Below are 22,491 nucleotides of genomic sequence, written 5' to 3'. Positions count from 1 at the left end.
TGAGTCAGACTCTTACAAGAAAGGAATCAAGCTGACCATTTAAGGATGTGGTATTTGGGAACTGCCCCAGAGGTCGGGCTAACAGGAATGGTGGCTGACGGCTGCAGCCTGGCTTCCAACAAGTCTCTCAGACCCTTCCAGTAATGGCTTCAGTTCTTCCTTTCCCCATGGCTCTTCTCATGGGTCTCCCCATTACATTATGAAAAGAAAGCAAATAACAATCTCAAGAAAAATAAATTGCATGGGAGTAAATACAAGTGAACATAATAAACGGAGATAGAAAACCAAGTAAATAAACCAGTATAAATAAACTAGATGCTTTAAAACCAAACCATCTAGTACTGGAAAAAGTACCCAGGAATTTCAACCTACCAACGATGCCTAGCTGAGAAATGAGTGTAGGGCAGGGTCGGGGGGTGTGATTTTCCTAGGGATGACTGTTTCGGTGCTCTTGGGTAATACTGAAACCTTCAGAACTGTTTTTGGTTCTCCTGAATTGCTGAGACCCTCAGGAATGGGGGTCCAGTGCTAGGTGAATGATAGGTTAGTAAATGCCTCAGAGATGACAAGCTGTTCTCGTCCAGGTGAACTCGTTATCTACCTTGTGTCTTGCGGGCAATAAGCAACAGTGGACTTTTAATGCAATTAAATGTAATATTCCTGTGGCAGTAGAAGATTCCTAAAGACAGGACGGGTGTTCCCATTTCAAGTGTAGTCCACTTTCAGTCATCAGCACTACAGGCCACGGCACGCACCCAGCATTACAAACCGCTGCACTCAGTCACAACCAGACCGATCTGCAGGGCCCTTTCAGGCGCCTCTCTTTCCTCCCCGCCGTGGTGGGCCAACGTCATCGTGCTCGTCAGCAGTTTTCCCTGCTCTTCTGAGTCACCTTAGCCTGCATTCCATACTTTAAGCAGCAAATTATAATTTTTATTCAGCTTAAGAAAAGTGGCCCATTTAGTTCATAAATACAGCCACAAGATTCCTCAGATTTTAGGGATGGTTAATTTCAAGACAATTTTAAAGTTCCTATAAAAGCACAAGAAAGGCTCATTGCAATTAATAGCACAACGTGCTCTCCCTCTGGGGAGCATGACGGTGCCTTTCCCTTCCTCCTCCACTTCCTCTACAGGCATGAATCTTCTAAATTCTGAAGGACCCCCCCTAGACTTGCAACCAGGGGAGCAACGGGCAGCAGAAGCTCTTCCCAGGCTAACCTCCCGAACTTGTCTCCAAGGCCCGGTTTTTTCTGACTTCCCAGTGAGCCGAAGCAACCCTGCCTCACCTCATTTCTTTCCTACAACATTTTCAGAGAAACAAAGGAGCCCAGGCTGGACTCTTCTGTAGCTTCTTCCTTGTTAAGCCCTTCCTTGTTTCACTGTCTCCAGCTTTAATAAATGTACTGTCAATAAAAAAAAAAGAAAGAAAATAAAGAGAAAGAAATTAATAGCAGAAATGCTCTATTACAATAAAGAATCCATAAACTACGATACTGAAGAATAGCCACTAACTATTCCTTAACTTTGTCCTTCAAAAATTTTTATGCATTTGGTTGATCCATCCACATGTATGATCAGCCTTGCCTTTTTGTCAGCTGACCCAAATCAGGGAGAAACATGCTGGTAACAGATCGGAAACACTTCTTTGGGAAGAAAAGCAGACTCAATACCAGACAGACTGAGGCCAGAGTCTGAATGGTATTTCAGACCAACCAAGTGACTGATGCTATCTGTATTTTTAAATGCCTGCCTCCAAGATAATCCAATGTGGAGTTCTACCACTGACTTCTAGCATGTAATTAAACAAAATTTACTGGTATCTATATATGCTAGTATCCACACTAGATTAAACTGAAAAGACCACTAAAGAGAAGCAGCAGGGCTTACAAACGCCTGCAGAGCAGGTGTGGTCCAAATGAAGACACCTATTCCTCCAGCCAGATAAGTGCACTTATATTATAACCACCGCATGGTCCACAAGTGAGGGACACTATTGATTAGCAAACTTCATCCATAACGGAGAACAAACCAAGCACGATCGTTCCTGCAACCACAGGTAGAAGTGGTACCAGTGATTTGGGAGGGGGAAGGTGGGACCATACTGAAGGTGAGAATATTTTGGCCTGTGTCTTTGTTAGGGGGCAGATGAGTTTCAATGTGTTAAGTAACTTCATTCCTCACACCGATTCAAGCCACAGTCATAGAAGTATCAGAAGTGAACTTCAGTCCTTGCCTATGGTGACAATTCACTAGTAGATGTCCAGGGCCTTCATGCTCCACACTTTGTGGTCTTGCAGGGCAGGACCTGGGCTTTGAACAGCAGCTCCCTGATGTGTCCAAACGTCACCTCACTGAGGGGGAGGCCTGAGAAAGGAAGCCGGCCATCCACATACAACAGGGCTTCTTAGCTTCCTAATGTCCTTCAAATCTTACCAGATGAAAACCAGCTCCTTCCAACACTGCCAGGCCAGCCTCTCATTGGTGTCCTCCTTGTCTGTCAATCTCCTAAACCATCAGAAGGGCTTCTAGTCCCGCCACCCACCTCACCCTCCGATCTCCCTGCACTGACCACACACCAGGGCTTCTTTCCAGCCTCCGCCCTGCCAAGAGCTCCCCTGCCCATACCAAGACTTTTGGTGTCACATGTACTGACAAGATAAAAAGAAAAATTATAACATTTTCTCTCTTCTTAGTTCTAGTCAGTAACTACTCACAAAAGAGAGGCTTGAAAATCACAATCCAACTTTCCAGGTTTACTTGGGACCCTTCTCATCATGCGGGTTTCTCGGGTTATTCCTGCTGAGGTTGCAGCGAAGCCGCAGAAGCTCACCTGGACCTGTGGGGCCCTCAGTTCTGAGTGACGTTCAAAGTGGGTGCTGTCGACTGTTGTCCTTGTGGACCATGCTCCGGGAGATCACGTTGGCTTTTTCGGATGCTTGTTTTCCCACTTGTTGACCAGTGATTTGTTTCTTTGATCAGTTTTATCAGCCAACTTTGACCTCCTCTATCCTATGGCGGCTAAGTGGATATTATGCCTTCTGTCCTTCCCAAGGATATTATACACTAAAAACCGAACAAACAAAAAAAACCTTCAAGCTATGTACATGATGTAACTTTCCCAGAGTCTAAGGTAAAGCACCTGTGAAGCCAAATTTACACAAAGGAGCCCCCTCTGGGACTCAGCTCGTCTCCCCAGTCAGGCTCCCCACACTTCTCACAAGGAGAGCCCCTCCTCCAACCTCACTACGCAAATGTCCAGCCACTTGCAGGAAGGCCCAGCACACAGGAGTGTCTGAACATTCATCCCTTCTCCTACCAGTATCCGTGCCCTGAAATCTGTGTCACTGTCTGCAATGAAGCCCTGAGGACAAGGAGACTTGGCTGCAATGCCCATTAATGTCCCAGGGTGGGAACCTGTCCAGGAGAGCGGAGCTTTGGTGCGGTCTCAAACGGAGGTCCAGGAAGGGCCTGCTCCTCCGAGCTGGGTCCTCTGCCCTACACGACCTGCAGGCACACCATTTGCTCTCCTCCGCTTTGCAGCTGGCTAACCGGCTGCACCACACACGTGCACACACACACACACACCTCCACACAACCAACATCAATGCTCAATGTAAACCATAACGAGGAAGGGAATATTTTCCTAATACTGACTCAGACTTTTTAAGAAGCTTTGTTCTCCTCAGCAAGTCACAAGATTATAGAGAAGTGTTTGCTTCCTCTCATCCCTCCCCCAGCCTCCTTCCTAATTGTACCCTTTTAGACTCCCAGGAACAAGGAAAAAGCCAAATGTAGGGTCACACAGCTGTGATTGTCCTCTTCCAGGGAGGAGGTAAGGTCAGAACCCCCACTGTCCCATTCACCCTCTGTCAAAAGAGGCTGAATTTGGGAAAGAGACGCAGGAGAATAACACCTGGCCTATATGAGTCATCAAGTAAAATCCTGCTCTAGTCCAACATGTAGAAAAACAAGCAGCTGCCTTACCACGTGCATATCCATCTATATTCTCCAGACTCACCAACACAAGCCAAGGCTATTAAATGAGCACGAACATGAATAACACCTTTAATAAATGGACAAATTCTTCCCAACCACATATATCTTTTTGCCAATGAAAACCAATTTAGGGGCTACTTGAAGTTCTAGACAAACAGATAATTTTTTCCTTTTATCCATATGATTTAAAACTATATATCTCATAAATATCATGTGAGATCAACTGGAGAGGCTATAAAAATTACTGCCACTGGACCACTATACTCAGGAGGTCTGGGATGAGTTCACCTTCCCTGGTTAAGCCAAAGGAGGCAGTTTGTCCAGGCATAGGAAGCTGCAGGTGCTCCCAGCAGACAAGGGGAGCTGGTGGAACTATAAACATTACATTCATTCCTAAATGGTTGGTTCATCTGCCTTCCGAGTGCCATACATTCAACAGAAAAAATAAACTAGAGTTAGTCTAAGAAGTAACCATATAATTAGGAGGTTATAACTACACAGTAGAAAGAAACACAATGCAAGAGAACAATGGCCTTTGTAGATTAATAACCAATACAATGCTAAGCTTTGTGCAGTTACAGACTGATAACACAACTACATCAGACTGGCTCAAAAAAAAAATCCTGATTTCCGCAGCTGAAGAAAATCACTGGGTTTCAAATCAAATCTGAGATCTTGCTTATTACTACTCAAAAGAGCATAACCACACAGCAGGCTGTATATGATGTGACTGTTCTGATATTTTTTCTTTTCACTCTATTTACAATTCTCAGGAAGAACTTTAAAAATTAATAAACTATAAATATTACATGGATATATATGTCCATTATTCATTTATCAAGTAAAATTTTCTTGAGGACAAAGATACAAAGATTGTTGAAAGGAGGTTGTGTGGTCATGCTGCCTACAATGTAATGGGGGAGACGAAGGAAAATAAATCAAGGTTAGGTGTCAAAATAGAGAGTAGGCATATGGTCCACGTGAAGTATTCAAGAGGAAGTCGCATTAGGGAGGCCAGAGGAGAATCAGCCTAAACTGAGTCTTGCAGACAATGTTTGCCAAGGAGTGAGCAAGGGGAAAGGACAGAGAGAAGGACTAAAGGAACACAGAGGCATGAATTCTCATGTCAAGAAATTCAGATTGCTAGGACATGGGACCTAAAGGGACACTGGCTGGAACCTCACCTGGAAGCAGAGATGGGGCCAGTTCATGTCTGAAATTTAGATTTTATCCTGAAGGTACTACGAATCCATTGGAGGAGTTTTAGCAGACATGTTGAAATATAAATTGTTTAAAGGGAATACCTGAGGAGGTTTGAAGAATGGATTGGGCAGGAACACAGAGAGGAGGCCCTTCTGGAAGGGAAGATGGAGGTGGAGGGTCTGTGTTCAGAGATGTCCAAGGGAAGGGTGGACAGTGCCAGTGAGCAGCCAGACGACAGGGAAAAGGCAGGTGGGTGAATCTGAAATAACGCCCACATTTGTGATGTGCATAGCTGAGATGGTGGGGGAACCAGTGTACAAGCTGGGGCACGTAGGCAGAAGAACAAGTACAGCTCCTGAGTTCTCTCTGGGACATACTGGGTTCAAATTTCCCGAGTCGCAGCAATTAAGATATTTCGTAGATTACATATAAGGGTCTGAAGTCAGGTAGATGTGTAAAAGAAGTAATGGTTTCAGGCAAAGACAAGATTTAAAATATTAACAACTGTCATGGGCAGTCAGGCATAGACAGTGACTAATCAGAACAGAGGCCTGATGGACCAGAAAGGATCCCAGCAATAAACAACTAACATGACCATATGTGCACAGGCCAACACGACCTTGGTACTGACAGCCCTCAGAGTGGATGAGGGCCCTCAGAGAGACAAGAACGGAATTGACCACAGTGCACCTGCAATGGGGGTTGGTGCAAAGTAAAAGAACCTGCAGAAGGAAGATGAGAAGGAACTGTCCAAGAGGTTTTGATTTTGATTGCATATTTCTGTATATTTTAATCATGCTGGAACACAGGGGACCAGTCAGCTTCAGATGGGGAGGAGTGGTAGAATGGGCTATGGAAGAGATGCCAATACCTGTTCCCAGGCCAGACTGTTTGTGCTGGAGGTGTCTACTGGGACCTGGGCGAGGTGAAGAGCAGTACTCGGGTGTACCAGCAAGAATGCAGTTGGGAATTTCGGGGAGGAGGATGACTCCAGCACAAGTTAGGAGCCTAGGGGGAATACTCTTCCCAGCAGTGGCCTTCCGCCAATGATGGTGTGTGTCCAGCCATGCTTAAGCTGGACAGGGATGCCCGGCTAGGAGACACTGAAATGGAACCAACTCTCACTGAGGGCATTTCCCACTGTCTGTCGCAGCAAACCTCACTGGGCAGCTGCCCCACCTGCCCATCGTCCTCCTCCCCAGATAAAAGAGACAAGTATCCCACTCACCTGCCTGGGCTCAATGCAAGGCTCTCTGAGTTCCCGAGTTTACCTCAGGCCTGTAAAATCTCTTCCCTGTAAACGTTCTCCATTTCAGACTTCTCTTCAGTAACTGAGGATTAAAAGCAAGTTTTCCACACCTGCCTCAAGTGTATTAAAGACAACAGGAGAACATTCTGCAGGTTCTGAGATTTTGAAAAGGAAGCAAAAGGAGAGTCTGAGGGTGAATGCAGAATAGCCTGAATAAAATAAATGGAATATAATATTGCAGAATTACTTGAGAGAGGACAAGATCAAATCTGTGATAAAGCAAGTGAAATTTTAGTGTTCGAGTGAAACTGTAAAGAATGCTTATTAAATACTTGAAAAACAAATGAAAGAAGGCTTGGGTTTCCTAAAAGAGAGCCAGACTGGAAAGTTCTTAGAGCTAAAATGTGTTGTTATTTGAGATGCCACAAAAAGGTGAGGTTAAAATATGATTTTTAATTTCAACCTTTTAGGGAAAAATCATGCTTTGACTCATTTGTAAACCAAATCCCATGCACCCACTACCCCCGCACCCACTACCGGTCTTGGCAGGGAAACCTGTCGGTCCACGTGTCCAGGCTATCACGCCCCTCTAGGGTCCTGCTTCCACCTGCCTCCTGACCTTCCGTATGGTGATGAGTGAGGGCAGCTACAACAACCTTGGGCGACCCAAAGCAGCCACAAGCGGCAGCCAGGCACTGCTCAGAGCATGCTCAGTCGGGTCTTGACCCACTTCTTTGGGTCCGAACTTGGGGCAAGGGGTCTGCGGTGCTATTTTGTCTCGTTTGTCAATGATCGAGAGAAGCAACAGAGGAACTGGGAGCTGCCAAAAGCCTCCACTCTAGGTAACAGCAGTCCCTAACCGTCGGCAGAGCAGGTCCAGTCTGGCTGCAGGAGCCACAACCGTCAGTGTGTGGAATCCACCTTCCCGGGTTTTAGCAGCAACCATAGAAGAGGGCGGTACTGGACTAAAAGAACCTCTGGAAGCGTGGCCAAGGGGCGGGCCTAGAAGAGCCAGGGAGGTCTAGCCGGGTCCAGGCCCCTGAAATTGACAGCCCTTGGCAAATCTAAAAAAAGAGGGGTGGGGGGACGCTAACAGTGCAAGATCTTGCTGCCAGACATATGCGAGCGTTTTAGACTAACCCACCTTTTTTATTCAAAAAGCTCCATTTTGTAATTAGAACAAAACTTAGGAACTGCAAATTATTTAAAAAAGAAAAAATTTAGAATCCCCGGAACCACACCACTTAGAAGCCACCAGTGAACGTCCTGCGTATTTCTGTCCAGCCTCTTATGCGTGAGATTTAAACTGCGGAGTAACCCGGGAAGGCCTGTTAAACTTTTGATCACAAGGTGGTTTGACAGGTGGCCCCGGAAACAGGGTAGGTTCAGGGGTTGTGTTGTTGGTTCTCTTCTGTCCCAAGATGGAATTCTAACAAATCCTATTCCTGCGCGTCCCTGAACAATTACGCAATACGACACTCAGAAAAGTTGCGGTGGAAGCCTTGGTTGCGAATGCCTCTCAATTATCAGTCACACTGCCTATGCGCTACAGCCTCAGAAATCAGTGTCCTCTGCTCTGGTACTAACTTCGGAGTACTGCAGCGGAGCCCGGGGGGCCACCAAGTTCCGCCCCAGCGGCTAAGCGGACTGAATGAAGGACTCCGAGGCACACTCAACCCGCCTCCTCCGTGGCGGGTGGATCCGAGGCTCCCACAGGTTCCAGCAACCCCGCCTTTCCCCGGTGGCTGCTGCGAAAACCCGGCGGAGACACCCCGCCCGGCTCCGCGCTTCCGCACCTCCGGGCAAGCCGCACTGGGCATGCTCAGCGCCAGCCAGCTCCGGCTCCAGTGGGTGGAAGCGCCGCACTCCCGGACGCCCGCCCGCGGCGCAGCCGGCTACGCTGCAGGAGCTGGCGGAGGTGGCTGGTCTGCAGTAGGTGCTGCCAGCCATCAGAGGCAGAACGCGGCGCAGCGGCAGCACCGAGGCTGGCCATGGCGAGGAGCGCACGGCGGCCACCTGAGTGGCGCGGCAGCGTCAGGTTAGCTGGGGCTCCCTGCGAGCTGGGGCCGCGGGGTGCGGGTAGCTGAGAGCACCGCACCGGGTGGGCGATCGAGTAGTGGCTGCGGCTATCTCCGCGGAACTTTATCTGGCGCTTAGGCTGGCAGAGTCCACGATGCAGCTTGCGCCTTGGGAGGAGGCGAGATCCCGGCAGCAGGCTCCTGGGGTCGCAGGATGTTTCAAGATCAGTGCGGGGCGCGACCCGGTGGGGACGGATGGACTGGGGGACAGCAGCTTCTCAGGCTCATACCATAAGCCTCCTACATCGTGGAACGTGGTGTCTACCGCGCACTACCGAGGAGCCTCGCTGGTCTACCGGGGGAAGGGGCGCAAAGGCGCGATGGGGGTTTTCGCCTGACTCCAGGTTGCTCGGGTCACCGTGCCTCAGTTTCCCCGAAACAGAAGGTAGGGTTTACTATCCTGTCCCGGAAGGCCCTGAGTTCGGGTTCCGGGTCCGTACCCGCGAGAGCTCGTCGTCTTGGTGCTGTAGGAGTGTGGGAAGCTGTGAGTGCCTCGAGCCGCCGCCTCGCGACTGGAGCACTCAAGAGTTTGTCGCATTTGACTTGATAGCAAGTTCACATCGAATTGCTTCATGGCTTGGAAAGGGAATCGTGCATCCTTGGCTTGAAAAACAAAGTAATTGCAGAGCTGGTTTATGTTACACTCGACCGTTAACCTGCCTTCCCCTCCAAAAAAACTGGAGCATGCAAGTTGCAAGAATTATAAAGCAAGCTAGAGAAAAAAAGGTTTGCAGGTTTATTATCTGCTCACACTGTTGAAAATAATATACTACGGTTGTACTGCCATTGTTTTTTAAGATACTTCTTGCAGAAAAGTTTGGTTACTGTAGCAATATTTATGTTACCTTGGCTTTATATTAAGAAGTTGGAAAGCCTACCATTGCAGAAGCTCAATGTTTTTTGTAAAGTTTTCTCACTTTTGTTTCAAGATGAAACACATTTGTTCAGTTGCTACTATGCTGAACATAGTGAGATTATTCAAGATGAAATGCAAGATGAAAGGAGATATATTTACAGAAGAGTAAGTTAGAACAATGTAGTTCTACTGGCATTTTACTTTTACAAAAGCAATTTGTAGATTCCATTGCGAGTTCTACTCTTGAGTTCTCCTAAAACATTTAGTACCATTACCATTCTTAGGATTATTGGACCTAATAAGAACAAGGTGAACAATCCTTGTTTTAGCAGGAACTAGTTCTGCCTCTAACTAAAGCTATATTCTCAACCTTATTTCCCTAAGTGTCACTTAATGGGTTCAGTTGTTTTGTTTATTAAGCTTATTACAAAACTTTTGTTTGCATTCTTGATAGACCTTAATAGACTTCTGGGGTGCATTGACTTTTCATTGGGTTGTGACTAGGTTTAATGCTTGTTCTTGCCTGCCACGGCTGCAGTTGTCATTCCAGCTGCCCCGATGGTTTCCCCAGGTGGACTCCATGCCATGCCCCTACAGAACCAAGATCTTGTAAAAGGCAAGGCTTGAAATGTCCATACAATAGAACAAATGATTTCCATTTTTACAAGTTAGGCCTGTAATCTTCCATTTTAGCCAAATAATTTGATGTTCATTGTTCCTAAACACATTTCTGAATACATTTATAGAATAATTTAGACATTTAAAAAACCCAATACAAATATGCAGAAATTCTGCTTCCCTTTTCTATAAAAATGCATCAGGTTAAAATCTACCATGAAGCAGTGTGTATGTGCACAGCGCACCCTGTACCGCAGGTCTCGTTGTCTCAGGCTGCGTTCCCAAATGGAAGTTAGTCTCCCCTCACCCTTGGGTTTTTCCTGACTTAGAGGAAGCAGCTAAACCTTAGTTTTCCCTTTGTGAATGTGAGGTTTAATACAGATCAATAAGCCCCTTTTGGGTCTGAAAATCATATATATATTAGTTAGGAAAGACAGTGAAACAATGAAATTTTAGCAAAAGACGTGTTTAAACACCAATCTTGGCTTCAAGAATGCCACATTCTCCTCACCTAAAACTAACAAAACCAATAGGGTTTAGATTGAAGTGGGGTTTTATTATTGCTAGTGAAGAAAAAATAGCAAAGAAGACTTTGTATTCAAATTAGGAAGCAGGTAATTTCTTCTCTTTTGTACCTAACTGTTGGGTTTTCGCAGCTCAGCTGCCAGGCACATATTTTTTTGTTTTCTTCCAATGTGTTTAGGTTTCTGTACTGCATGGTGTTACTAGTGACATTAGATATTCATAGCAAACTACTGCCTTTAAAAACAGATCTTCCCCATTCATGTGACCTGAATCTATGTAACTCCTTGTTTGGCTTGCAATTTAAATATTCGAGGCTATGTAAACTTTGCTTCATTGGGCTTTCTGTTCTATTTTTCTAATGCAGGAACTTCTAGATACTGGAATAAATATTGTGGCAAAGTTGTTTTTAGTCTCCAACACAGTACAGTCAGACGTGTTAGATGAGTATCATTTTTTTTAGAATTCATAAAGCATGTAGATAGGATCTGTGCTAACTCAGCATCTAACCAAGCCCTTGGGGGTGGGGCCTGCAATTTGCTAGCCAGGAGAACACTTAACAATTTGACAACATGTTGTGACCCATGGCAGATTACATCGAAGTTAAAAATGGCTTTAGATGCAAATGGTTGGCTTTATATACGCTCTAATACCTCCCTGGAATGGTTAAAGGATTAAGGAGTTTGGTTGATTGGGTGGTAATAATAACAAGGTAAGACCTGTCAGATCTAGCTTCTAAATTGTACTCAAAACAGAAGTCCTGTGAATTTACTAATCTTGCCTCTGCCTCCACCTGAGGTCTTTCCTCATTAAAACAGCGCCTGTATTTTCCTTCCCCACAATCTTTTATAGTTAGGCCCCTGAGGTCACAGAAATGAATAAGGCACAGTGACTCACAGTCCAGTCAGAGAGACAGGCTTGAGGAAAGATAGACTGTAGTGCAGAGTGAGTGCTGCAGGGGAGGTGGTCGTGCGTGGAACCAAGGAGGGTTGGGAATGAGCCCCTTGGGTTAGAGGGGGAGGGGCCTCATAAAAATGGTGACATTGCTACAGGACTTTAAGGAATGACTAAGGAATTAGGTAGGAGAAGTAAACTTCCAAGCAGAGAAGTAACTTTCCAGGCAGAAGGAACACCATTATTGTAGCAGAATGACAGCCCTTCCCCCCCACTTTGGGACTTTGCAGATATGATTCAACAGAGGATCTTGAGATGGAGAGATTTTTCAGGATTTTCTAGCAGGCCTGGTATAATCACAAGAGTTCTTTTTTTTATTATTAAAGATTTTATTTCTTTATCTTTAGAGGGGAAGGGAAGGAGAGAAATATCAATGTATGGTTGCCTCTTGTGAGTCCCCTGCTGGGAACCGGCCTGCAACCCAGGCATGTGCCCTGACTGGGAATTGAACCGTGATCGTGTGGTTCGAAGGCCCGAGCTCAATCCACTGAGCTACACCAGCCAGGGCTAATCACGAGAGTTCTTATAAGTGAAAGAGGGAGGCAGAAGTCAGCATCAGAGTGATGCTGTGTGAGAAAGACTTAACCAGCCATTGCTGGCTCTGAAGGTGGGAGGGGTCCACCAGCCAAGGAGTGAGGGCAGCTTTTAGAAGCTCACACAGGCAAGGAAATGGATGGTCCCCTAGAACTTCCAGAAGGACCACGGCCCTACCAACTCCTTGACGAACTCATTATGACCCATGCTGAACCTCTAACCCACAGAAATGAAAGAAATAAATGTGTGTTAAGTCACTAAGGCTGTGACTTACGTGCCATAGAAAGCTAACACAACCATATACAAAGAAGAGCTCGGTGTGATGGAATCCAGGCAGAGGCAGGAGAAGGGCAATGGAGTGGCCCTTTCATTGTGAGAAACTCAGGTCATGTAAAGGAGTTTGGATTTTATCCTATTACAGGAAAACAATGAAAGCCAGCAAAGGATTTTTAAATAGGAAGGTGCATTGACCAGTCTGTAGCCAGCTCCATCGTCCCCAAAAAGCAACGTACAGCTAAATCACAAGTTTCACAGGGCATTTTGACAAAGCGTATATAACCAGAGGGGGTCAGTGATGGATAGAGATCTGGAACAAGCATCTTATGTGATTTGGTTTTCTGAAATGCTCCGAAATGACATTTGTAGGCATGTCTGAAATTAATCGCTTAAGAAAACTTTTGTTCACAATTCCTAATAGAAAAGCACCATAGAAAGTGACGCAGAAAGGCCAAGCTGAATTTGACTGCTTTGTTTCTGCCCATTGTCCTCTTAGCGCACAGCTGTTCTGTGACTGCACACCATGCGGTCATGAGCCAAGAGCTGCAAAAGCTCAAATGTAACACATTTAAGTTGAGCATGTTGTTATGTCGTCTGGACCGACGCTGACCAGTTGGTGGAAGCTGCTTGCAGTGCTTTGGGCTTCTACAGGCTCAGCTGAGCAACTGCCGGGATCAATTAGCCACGCTTGCCCTGGGCTCCATGTTTGCTGGGGGATGGGTGGCAGCTGTAATATTAGATGTCACAGTGCAGACGTTGACCTAACTTCTGCATTAAGTATACGGAATTTAGGCATTCTTTCAAACATATTTTATTCAGACTCTTTTATGTTCAAGGGCTTGATATCTGTCCTCTAGAAACTTATAGCCCAGTCGAGTTGACATCTCTGTCTGGAAACCCTAAGCTGAAGAAATCATCTTAGTGTTACAGGAGAGGCTCTGAATTGAAATGGAACTGTATGTCAGAAAAAGTGTGAAAGACAGAAATGCATTTTTCAGACAGCAAGAAAGCCCTAGGCTGGCAAAATCTGATACTGGAAAGAACAGTACGACTTGATGAAGATTCATACTGTTGAAAACAAAACTGTGTATCTGTATTGTGTAGCTTCTAGTTGCATAACTTTTTGAGATTTTTACCCAAACTTCCCTATATAATTATGCAATAATGATTGTTTTCCACTGCAAAGGAAGAGCTCAGTGTGCGCTGTTCCTCTTTTTTGAATCTCTTTTGCTTTGGTCTCTGGGGTGTGTACCGTAGATGTTTGTTTCCTTTTTTAAATTTTTAATTTTTTTTATTGCTCTTTCTCTGAGTGTTTGTCTTTCAATTTCACTGGGCTCTGACCTTTGTTTTCTCATCTTGTGGCCCACTGTATTCTTTCCAGGTAATTTAACTTCCTCGGGACTGCATCAGTCACCCATATACCAAACCTGTATCTTCAGACCAGACTCTCTCATCTATTCATTAATTCATCGATTCATTCAACAAATATTGATAACCTGAGAGTTTATAATCTAGTGGAGGGACAGATGAACAAAAAAGACAATGCCAGTGAAATCATGAAGTTGTGCATACAGGTCGGTGAGGAAAGGAGAGCCTGGGGCTCCTGGGGGCGTGCTGGAGCGGGAAGCAGGGGTCCGCCAGTCCTGCAAGGTGATGGAAGGCAGCGTGGCGAAAGATACAGTTCCAGGGGCCTTCAAAGGGTTCAGGAAGGGGAACATGATGGGGGTGGGGAGGGGATGCTCCAATGACCTGGTTAAAGAGGTAGATGGGAGTTCGGCCATGAGGGATCACGTATGTTCTGCCAAGGACTTCATAGTTTTATGCTACTGACAAAATGAAGACGTGGAATATGTTTCAGATCAGATCATTTAGAGTCAGCTGACTTCTGCAACAACATGGTGTAAGGACTGGAGGCAGGCAAGACTAGAGGCAGGGCAAGAAGGAAGGAGTCTGTTAAGTGATGCCAGTCATAGATGATAAGCATGGGGACCAGGGAGTGGTAGCCACATGGGCAGGAAAGGAAAGGATGCTCTGAGTAGACACAGAGCTGTGTGTGAGGGAATAAGTCAAAACTTCATCATCACAGGGCATAGATGTCATAAGAGAGACATCAAAGAAAAAAAATTAATTCCTTGATGGTTCTCAAGCTTGTGGTCAGAAGCATTTGGGGTTTGCTAATCAGACTGAAAGGAAATTAGTGTGGGGTGGGCTTCCTTAATTCTGGATTACAAAGTAACTGTTGTAGAGCCTAGGCTGAAGTGACTCTTTGTAAGCAGTGGTAAAGAGGAAGTTTGCCGAGCAGACTTTTAAATATAATCCCAACTCTTTCCTTTCATTGAGGATTTGAGTTGGCTCAGGGTGCCAGGAAGAACATAAGGGGAGGTTCTGCTGCTCAAGGAAATAAACAGGTTGGGGTAAAGTGCTCCTGAAGTATCCACTGCAGGGGCACAGGCAGTTCAGCTAGGGCCAGAGGGCGTGGCCTGGGGCTAAAGCGGATCCTTCTGATCTGTTCTGAGAGCAGTACCTCTCCTAGACAAGATGGGATGCTTCTGTTCCTGGGTCTGTACTTTTCTGTACTGTCCTGAAACTAGTGAGAGCTCTACAGCATTTATAACAGGGGAGACCATCCCAAGTTAACTAGCAGCTGACTCTTTTCTCAGAGGCCTGGCCCCCCTGTAAAGAGTAGGTGGATGCACAGGGACTGTGCCTTCTTAAAGATGTAAATCCACTTACCCTGGTTCTCAGCAGAGGAAAGCGTCTGAATGAAAACTGCATTAGCGTTGGCTCCAAGATTCACCCAAGACTTCCAGTCATCATTGATGTTCCTTGCTTCTCAGCTGCCCTTGTTAATCTCATTTGGTAGATGTCTGCTTCCCTAGTGAAGCCAGACGCAGGGCTGCTTTGCCCTGTTGCCGGCCTGCCTGTCCCTCTGCTCTGGCCCTCTCCCCACCCCTCTCTTTGTCCCTCCTGCAGTCAGTCCCAAGTGGGAGGGAAAGGTTCGGACAACCCTAGATTACCTGGGCTCTGAGCGAGTCTTTCTCTTAGTAGACGTCCTAGAGCTTTTTCTCCTTTCTAAAACACTCTTGAGGAACTTGAAATTAATTTCGAGAAAACATGGGAGTATTACTAATCCTTTGCTCTACCGGAGGCTGAGCATTTCTGCCCAGTGCCTGGGAACCCAGGACCTGTAGTGGACTTTGGATCCTCTCCTGCCTTCTTAGGGCGTTTCTTCCCCACCTCCAGGTCATGGCCACCTCCCCTTCCTTACAGGGGTGGGCACTTTTACATCCTAAGTAACAGATCATCTGTCCCAAAGTCCTCTTTATTATTTCTCTTAAGAGGCCCTAGAGGCCTCTTATTAAAAGAATTTTGGAAGGGTGCCTAATATCCAATAGAGTTTTTCTGGCTGGGCCTTGCTAAGACATATTGTAACAGATTTGTATTTTTAATTGGCATGCCATGTTTATTTCCACCCCTGCTTGTCTAAAGTAAGCCATTCCTCCTGCTGAGAAACTGCCCTGTCTCTTTATTCATCTTCCAGGACTTGGCTCGTCCCAGGGAACAGTCTGTGACCTTTCCAGCTGGCCCGCCACTGAATTTCTGGTATTTACCCAGTTTGGTGCTTCATTATATATGACTTTGTAAGCAGTTGTCATCAAAATTCTAAGCACCTTTATGGTAAAGACCCAATCTTAAAGTGTTTTTTTAAATCCCCATAAGAATCTGGTACTAAATTGATAATAGCAGCCTAATAAATACTTTCGAGTTCAGTTCATTGATATGACTGGCTCCTCAAAAATTCTTCGTGGAAACCATTAAGTCCACATTTTCAACTTTCTTCTGGTGTCTTATTTTATTTTCCATTGTCACACTGAAAGTGTCTAGGGCCACTTAATTTTGGGGATTGACTGATCTTAGGATATGTGCTAAAGTATTGCTTTTATGTACAACATTTAATTTTTTAAATAGTCAATATTTTTAAATTATCATTTTAAAATAATAAATATGATGGTTTAGACATCTGTGGCACTTAGACTATGACCCAAGCTGTGGCATTCACTCTGAGAACTTGTGTCCAGGTTCCCAGAGCCCTGGCCTGAGTCCGAAGATGCGTTTCTAGGAGTTTGGCCTCCGCTTCTTTCACTGTCAATGTGTACACAACCACACAAGCCTGCACGTGGCTTAGGGTGGTGTCAGATCAGATAACTTCTGTGGTAGTGTTTTGTAACCCAAAATGCTAGGTAAACATAAGAAACATTTTATGCTCTTAGTAAGAATTAAATCAAGCAAAATTTGCCCTGGCTGGTGTAGCTCAGTGGATTGAGCATGGGCCTGCGAACCACACGATCGCAGTTCGATTCCCAGTCAGGGCACATGCCTGGGTTGCAGGCCAGTTCCCAGCAGGGGACGCACGAGAGGCAACTATACATTGATATTTCTCTCCCTCTCCCCTTCCCTTCCCCTCTAAAGATAAATGAATAAAATAAAATAAACAAAGAATAAAATTAAGCAAAACTTGACTTGCAGGGCCTCTTCTGGTCTGTTTTTCACTGAGATCAAGTTCTTAGTGCAAGACTATTGGAAACACTGGCATGAGCGAATCAGAGAAGTGATCATTATGCAATTCCTCTTTGTGGTAATGGGCTGGTAAAGGAGGAAGGAAACAGCATATCTCAAGCTTTTTCAACTACCCTCTCCGGGTAGAGCATATTTCTTCAAATAGATGAAAATCTGATAAAGGAAGAAACCCCGGGTGACCCAGTTCTGTGCTGTGGCTCTGAATGGCCCTAATCAGACAACCAGAGAGACGGGGCCTGAAGACGGGTTTCGACATTTTGAAGTCTAAACTAAGTAGGCAGTTAGTTGCTTTTCATTTCAGCAGTAGGAAGAACCTATCTTTCAGGGGATGGGGAAACTTTCCCCTTTCCTTCTGTGTTAGTTCTTCTGGCTGGGCAAATAATTAAAATGACATAATGCAAATTAACAGGAGAAAATCCAGCTTTAAAAGTGCACATGGGGAATTCACATAAGCATGAAAACCCCAGACAGTGAGGCAAAGGGAGGTATAGATGTCATTCTGGGCTGAGGAGGGGAAAGAAGGGGTCTAGGACTTGAGAAGGGATTAGTCAGTTCACAAGGAGATGACAAGAGTTACTGTTTAGGAAACAAGCGTTCGCTGGGCCCTCCTGAATCAAGGACACAGGGAAGACAAGACCTTGATGAACTGGGCTTTGCTAGGTCCCTGCCTGTCTGCCACACCTAGACCAGGTTAAACTATAGTTACCTACGATGACAGTTCCCTTCCTGGAGCAGGTACTCCTTAAATTCTTTTAGGCAGTGAGGTTCTTCCTGAGCCTTCTGGGCCTTGATTGTTTTCGCTCAAAATGATCTGCCTACCAGAGTGGCACATCTTAGGGCTCCCTTGTTCTGGACCCCCACACAGGCACCGAAGTGAGTCCCCATAAACCCACTCAGACAACACCCCAGCCCAGATTCCCACAGCCCCCTCCGGCTCCCAGGGCCCTGTCTGGAGTGCCACAGCCTCCTGGGTTATGTCAGGAAAGGAGGCATTTCTGAAGACTGACTTTTAAAGAAATCTCAGTTGATATTTTTAAGTCAGCTTCATGATAAAGAATAGATATATTTACCTAGAGTTCCTAGGAAATGAGTGGAATTTGTCAGAAATGCAGGGCAAATGTAGCTGCCCAGTGAGTTGGTAATATGACAAAATGAAAGGGCATAAAAGTACTGTATCTTCGCTCAGCAGGTATTCAGGTGCTTGGAGCAGTTTCTAGGCGGGGGCGGGGGTGGGGGGGTAGACAGTGAACAATGTCTGCAACAGAAGCAGACAGATGTTCCCAGTTCCCAGTCCTCTTGGGAACTTAAAGCTTAGTAGGGTCAGACATGTACACATATGTGGTAGTTAATGCACAGTAGTTACCAAAAACAAGGGCAGAGTAAAGGTGGACAGCAAGTGATGGGGGCAAGGCCCACTCTTTGGTTAAGATGACTGGGGAAGGCTGGCTGACGAGGGGACATATGAGCAGGCACCTGAGAGCCAGAAGGAAAAGTGTGGGAGTGAGTGTTCCAAGAACCTGGGGAACTGCTTCCAGATGGAAGGAATAGTGAGCTCAAGGTTTCTGGTGTCTGTGGCACATTGCAGGATGAGCAGAACCCTGTACGGCTGGTAGGGAGTGAGAAATGAAGATTTCACGGCAGCCAGAGACCAAATATCACTGAGGCCATGGAAAGGCCTTGTCTAGCTTTCACCCTGGAATGAGGAACCCCTGAAAATGTACATTATAATAACTTACTTTAATTTTCTTTGAGGTATTCCCCATGCACAGACTGTTACTGATCATTAAAAAAAAAATGTAATGAATGCCTTGTGCCTAGCACCATCAACAAGTATTTCAGCACCAACCACATTTCATTAGAGGGGGATTTTCATGATAAAAATTATACCCCAAGTTGCAAGAGAAGACACAATAATTCCATAGGAGTTACCCAGTGAAATGAAGATTTCAAGGCCCCAGGTGAGGGTACTGATAATCACCGGCCCCTCAGCGGTACAGCAGAGATGTACAGAGCTAGTGGTCCTTGGTCTGAAGAGGGAATTTGGGGTCAGTGGCGTGGCCAAAGGTGATAGATTCGTTAGCCCCCTTAGTCCAGGTAGCAAGGCAAGAGCAGCAAGGCTCAGTCCTTGAACTGAGCTGCCCCAAGTGTGGGCTTGAAGGGACAGGCCTGCGTCTGTAGCCATGAGGAGCATCCCCACCTGGCAGCCTCCCAGCTGGCCCATCCTGCTGCCTTAAAGAAGCCCTACAGGAATCTGAGCTGATTCACCTCTGCAGGGCACTGAGGACAGGTGGAGGTTACGGATGGGGGTGTGGGGGGAGGGGTGGTCCAAAGGCTTCAGGAGCTGGAATCTCTGTTCTCCCTCACCATGTAGTCCAGGACATAAGGAACATACAGGAAGTTGCATTTTCTATGGAGAACTAGTTCCCTTGAACTGCACAGTATATAAGCTGGCCCCTAAGCCATCCACTGAATCACAAATGGCCTGGCGATCACAGTACTTGGCCCTGGTTGAAATCTCCGCAGTGAGATTTTCAACTGTACATAAACAAGCTGCTTGCTTTTCCCCTCTTCTCTCCTCACCACACCATTTCTTTCCTTCACCAGCCCCAGTCACGTCCCTGGCTATGGTTTGTGGTCACTGAATGGTAGATTTGGAAGGGACATAAAAGATGGGCCTGTGGCTCAGAGGGATCAGCCGACTGCCACAGGCCACCTAGTAGTAAATGGCAAAACTGAGGAAAGGAGCTAGTATGTCACTCTCAGTCTGTGCGTCTTGATCCTAAAAGGCTAAATGGGCCCTCTCTTCACCCCCAAATTTCTGTTCTTGCTCTTAACCTCAGGGCCCATCTCATTTTACATCTCAGGAGCCTAATTCCACCCTAATTTTGAGCTCACCCCCTGGCCCCAGGGAGACCTGTGACAAGTTCCCCTTCACAGTGGCTGTCCCTTGGAACACTGGACGTATTCCTCTTGTTACTCTCAGTCTTTGTTAGGCACTTACTGATACTATCCTTCACACTCAGCAGTAAGTTAAATAGCTTATTGTGGGCAGTCAGGCTACAAGGTAACCAACCTTTGTAAGGTGGCTTCTATGAACTGCCCTCCCAGTTCCAGACAAATGCACTGCGTTTGGCCGGTCGGGAAGCCATCTGTGTATAATCCAGTGGGGAAACCAGGAAAGGCACTTGCACTGCCAGGGCCTTAAGAGTTTACCGAGGATGCCAGAGTCTGCGTAAAAGTGTAAACTCGCAATTGCTTCAGGCCGTGAGTCGTATTTAGGAAAGCACGCTAAACTCTGATTTAGAGACCAGGTGCTCTGTAGGCTGCACGGGGGGACATGTGTTTGCCTCCTCCACCCAGGCGGAGTGCGGGCCCACCTGGACTTGCAGTCAGCAGGGAGGGGCCGGCGCCCTCATGAAACAGCCCCCTGATGCGTGGGATCATCTGGCCGTCTTTCCAGGCCAGCGGAGGGTTCTGGTGCACCGAGGTGTGCTGGCTTCCAGGTATCCATCCTCTCCTGCCTAGTTTCACTCTGGATGTAGGTGCTTACATACTAAATACATCCAGATCTTCTTAGGAAACGGGCTTGAGACGAAATTAAAACAGGAGGAATTGAAAGCTGGCGGAAGTAGTGCTGTTGGTCGGCAGGCAACAGAAATGAATTAGACTATAATAAAAATGTATTAATCGCCCTGTGTGCATATTCCGAAAGAGGAAGGAGAACGTTTTTGAAAGGACACCATCTCTTTAAAGGGGCTGGAGAGATGCTGGAAACACTGTCTGGTGGTAGAGACAGGCAGCAAGATGGAAGCAGCCAGAGATGCTTCTGAAGCAGCCGTGGGCTGACTGCAGACTTTGATGATGATGGTGTCAGAGATTAAAGAAAAATGCCAAGCCCGCAGGCTAACCCTTTCATCTGCACTGCAGTGTGTTTGGGGGCGTGGCTTGGGTGACAACAAGGCACTGTCCACCAGTGCTGAAGCCGTTCGCATGCAGTTCCCAGGTTTGGTTTATTCCCTGGCCCATCAGGTCTGTGAGGAAACGTCTGTCTGATCAGTTAAGGATTTATATTAATTGGGCCCCAAACTATTTCAGACTACTCAATTAGAATGAGTATGTGAAGAAATAAATACACACTAACACATCAATAAACTCTTCTAAAAGATACACCTGTGATCGAAGTAGCCTTCATTGAATGTCCCGACTGCTAGAACAACTTAAAAACTGCCTGTATGGCAGGAGATTTTAATGTAGTACCAGACCCGATTTGGGCATGAGCTTTTTTACCCTGGTTCTGAGCCACTAAGTTGTGTGACTCTGGGTCATTATGTTCTCTGGGCGTCACTTTCTAGTGTCATATAAAGAAAAACTTTTATGAGAAAACATCCAAGTTTTTCCAGATCTAAAATTCTAGTTCTGTAAACAAATATCCATGGTAGACCTGTTTTTATCTTGCTTAATGATAATTTTATCTATAGAGAAAAGCATATATATCTATATATGCACACACAACCATGCACACACATATACACACGTACATATATAGATACACATACATATATATGTATGTATACATATTTTTTATCCTCACCCAAGGATATACCTACTGATTTTAGAGAGAGAGAGAGGGAGGGAGAGGGAGAGGGAGAGAGAGAGAGAAGCATCGATCTGTAGCCTCCTGTACGTGCCTCAGCCAGGGAGCAAACCAACCACCTCGGTATGTGAGTCGAACCCACAATTTGGTGCACAGGACTGTGCTCCAGCAACTGAGCCACCTGGCCAGGGCTGTAGAGGACAGCTTATAGTATCTTCTCTTTCTCCTTTTTCAGTCATTTTATTTATGAGAGCTTTATGTCATTTTTTAATCAGAAAAACATGTTACATGGAAAAAATGTGATAAGGACCCAAGAATGATTCAATAGCTTACGCCACCACAAATTAAGTCCTGCAAAGATGGTGTCTGGACCCACGTTTCATTTTTACGTTGGAAAACAGTGACTTAGATCAGCTTTTGAAAAGTGTGTACCTCTTGCATATCAAAAAAAAATAAGAGCCTAAAACTCTATAGATGCTTTAACCTTCGTGCAGTTGATGGGAGAGAATGAGACCCTTAGTTCTAGCTGTCTGAATGACTCAGGGAGCTTACAGCGCTCAGCCCGTGGTCCTTCACAGCAGTCCGTTAAGTCAGGGTGTGTGTTTTGTTCTCTCCATTTAGTGGCTGGAAATCACCCTAATGCCACATAGTCAAACAGAAGGTGTACCGAGAATGCCATGGGGCCCCCTTTCCTTATTTAGTCTTTTTCCTCTTATGAGTGGCTACTTTCATGAGACAGGTCCTCATTCTTCCTCTCAGTTTGTGACAGTGCGTAATTTACCAGTCACTGCTGCTGCTTGTCATGATACCTTCCATCAGTCGAGTTGCAGAGACAGAAAAGCGTGAAGCTAGGAGAGGTGAATGGACCCGGCGAGAGCCACAATGGACTCTGCTTGGCCACTGACCGCAGGTAGGCCCTCCTCCAAGTATAGCAGCAAGTGTGCTGGGCTGCCCAAGGGAGGCGTCAGCTGGAATCCCCGATTCTTGCATCTGTGCGCATCCCACTTACAGTGCCAGGCATTGGTTCTTGA

At 46.0% G+C, this 22,491-nt stretch overlaps 1 protein-coding gene and 1 long non-coding RNA gene across 3 annotated transcripts in view; one reads left to right on the top strand and one right to left on the bottom strand.

The window, feature by feature from the left end:
• Positions 1 to 1,466: 1,466 nt before the first annotated feature.
• Positions 1,467 to 8,212, bottom strand: LOC118996847 (uncharacterized). Its single transcript, XR_005068565.1, has 3 exons — positions 7,070 to 8,212; positions 2,833 to 3,065; positions 1,467 to 2,366 (listed from the first exon to the last, which is right to left on the bottom strand). It is a non-coding gene; the product is annotated as an uncharacterized LOC118996847 (long non-coding RNA).
• A 120-nt stretch (positions 8,213 to 8,332) lies between these two features.
• The window catches only part of MFAP3L (microfibril associated protein 3 like), a 42,019-nt gene continuing 27,860 nt past the window's right edge, over positions 8,333 to 22,491 (top strand). Inside the window, exon 1 of one of the 2 annotated variants that reach the window (XM_037060419.1) lies at positions 8,333 to 8,488. The gene's annotated coding sequence lies outside the window, so the exon portion shown is untranslated. Of the gene's footprint in view, positions 8,489 to 8,892; positions 8,914 to 22,491 lie in introns of those variants that run through there. The other variant, XM_037060420.1, reaches the window with a different exon arrangement.

The sequence above is a fragment of the Sturnira hondurensis genome, unplaced genomic scaffold (genome assembly GCF_014824575.4).
Source record: "Sturnira hondurensis isolate 20B ecotype Veracruz unplaced genomic scaffold, ASM1482457v3 Scaffold0011875, whole genome shotgun sequence".
NCBI lineage: Eukaryota > Metazoa > Chordata > Mammalia > Chiroptera > Phyllostomidae > Sturnira > Sturnira hondurensis.
This window is presented reverse-complemented; position numbering and strand designations above follow the sequence as displayed.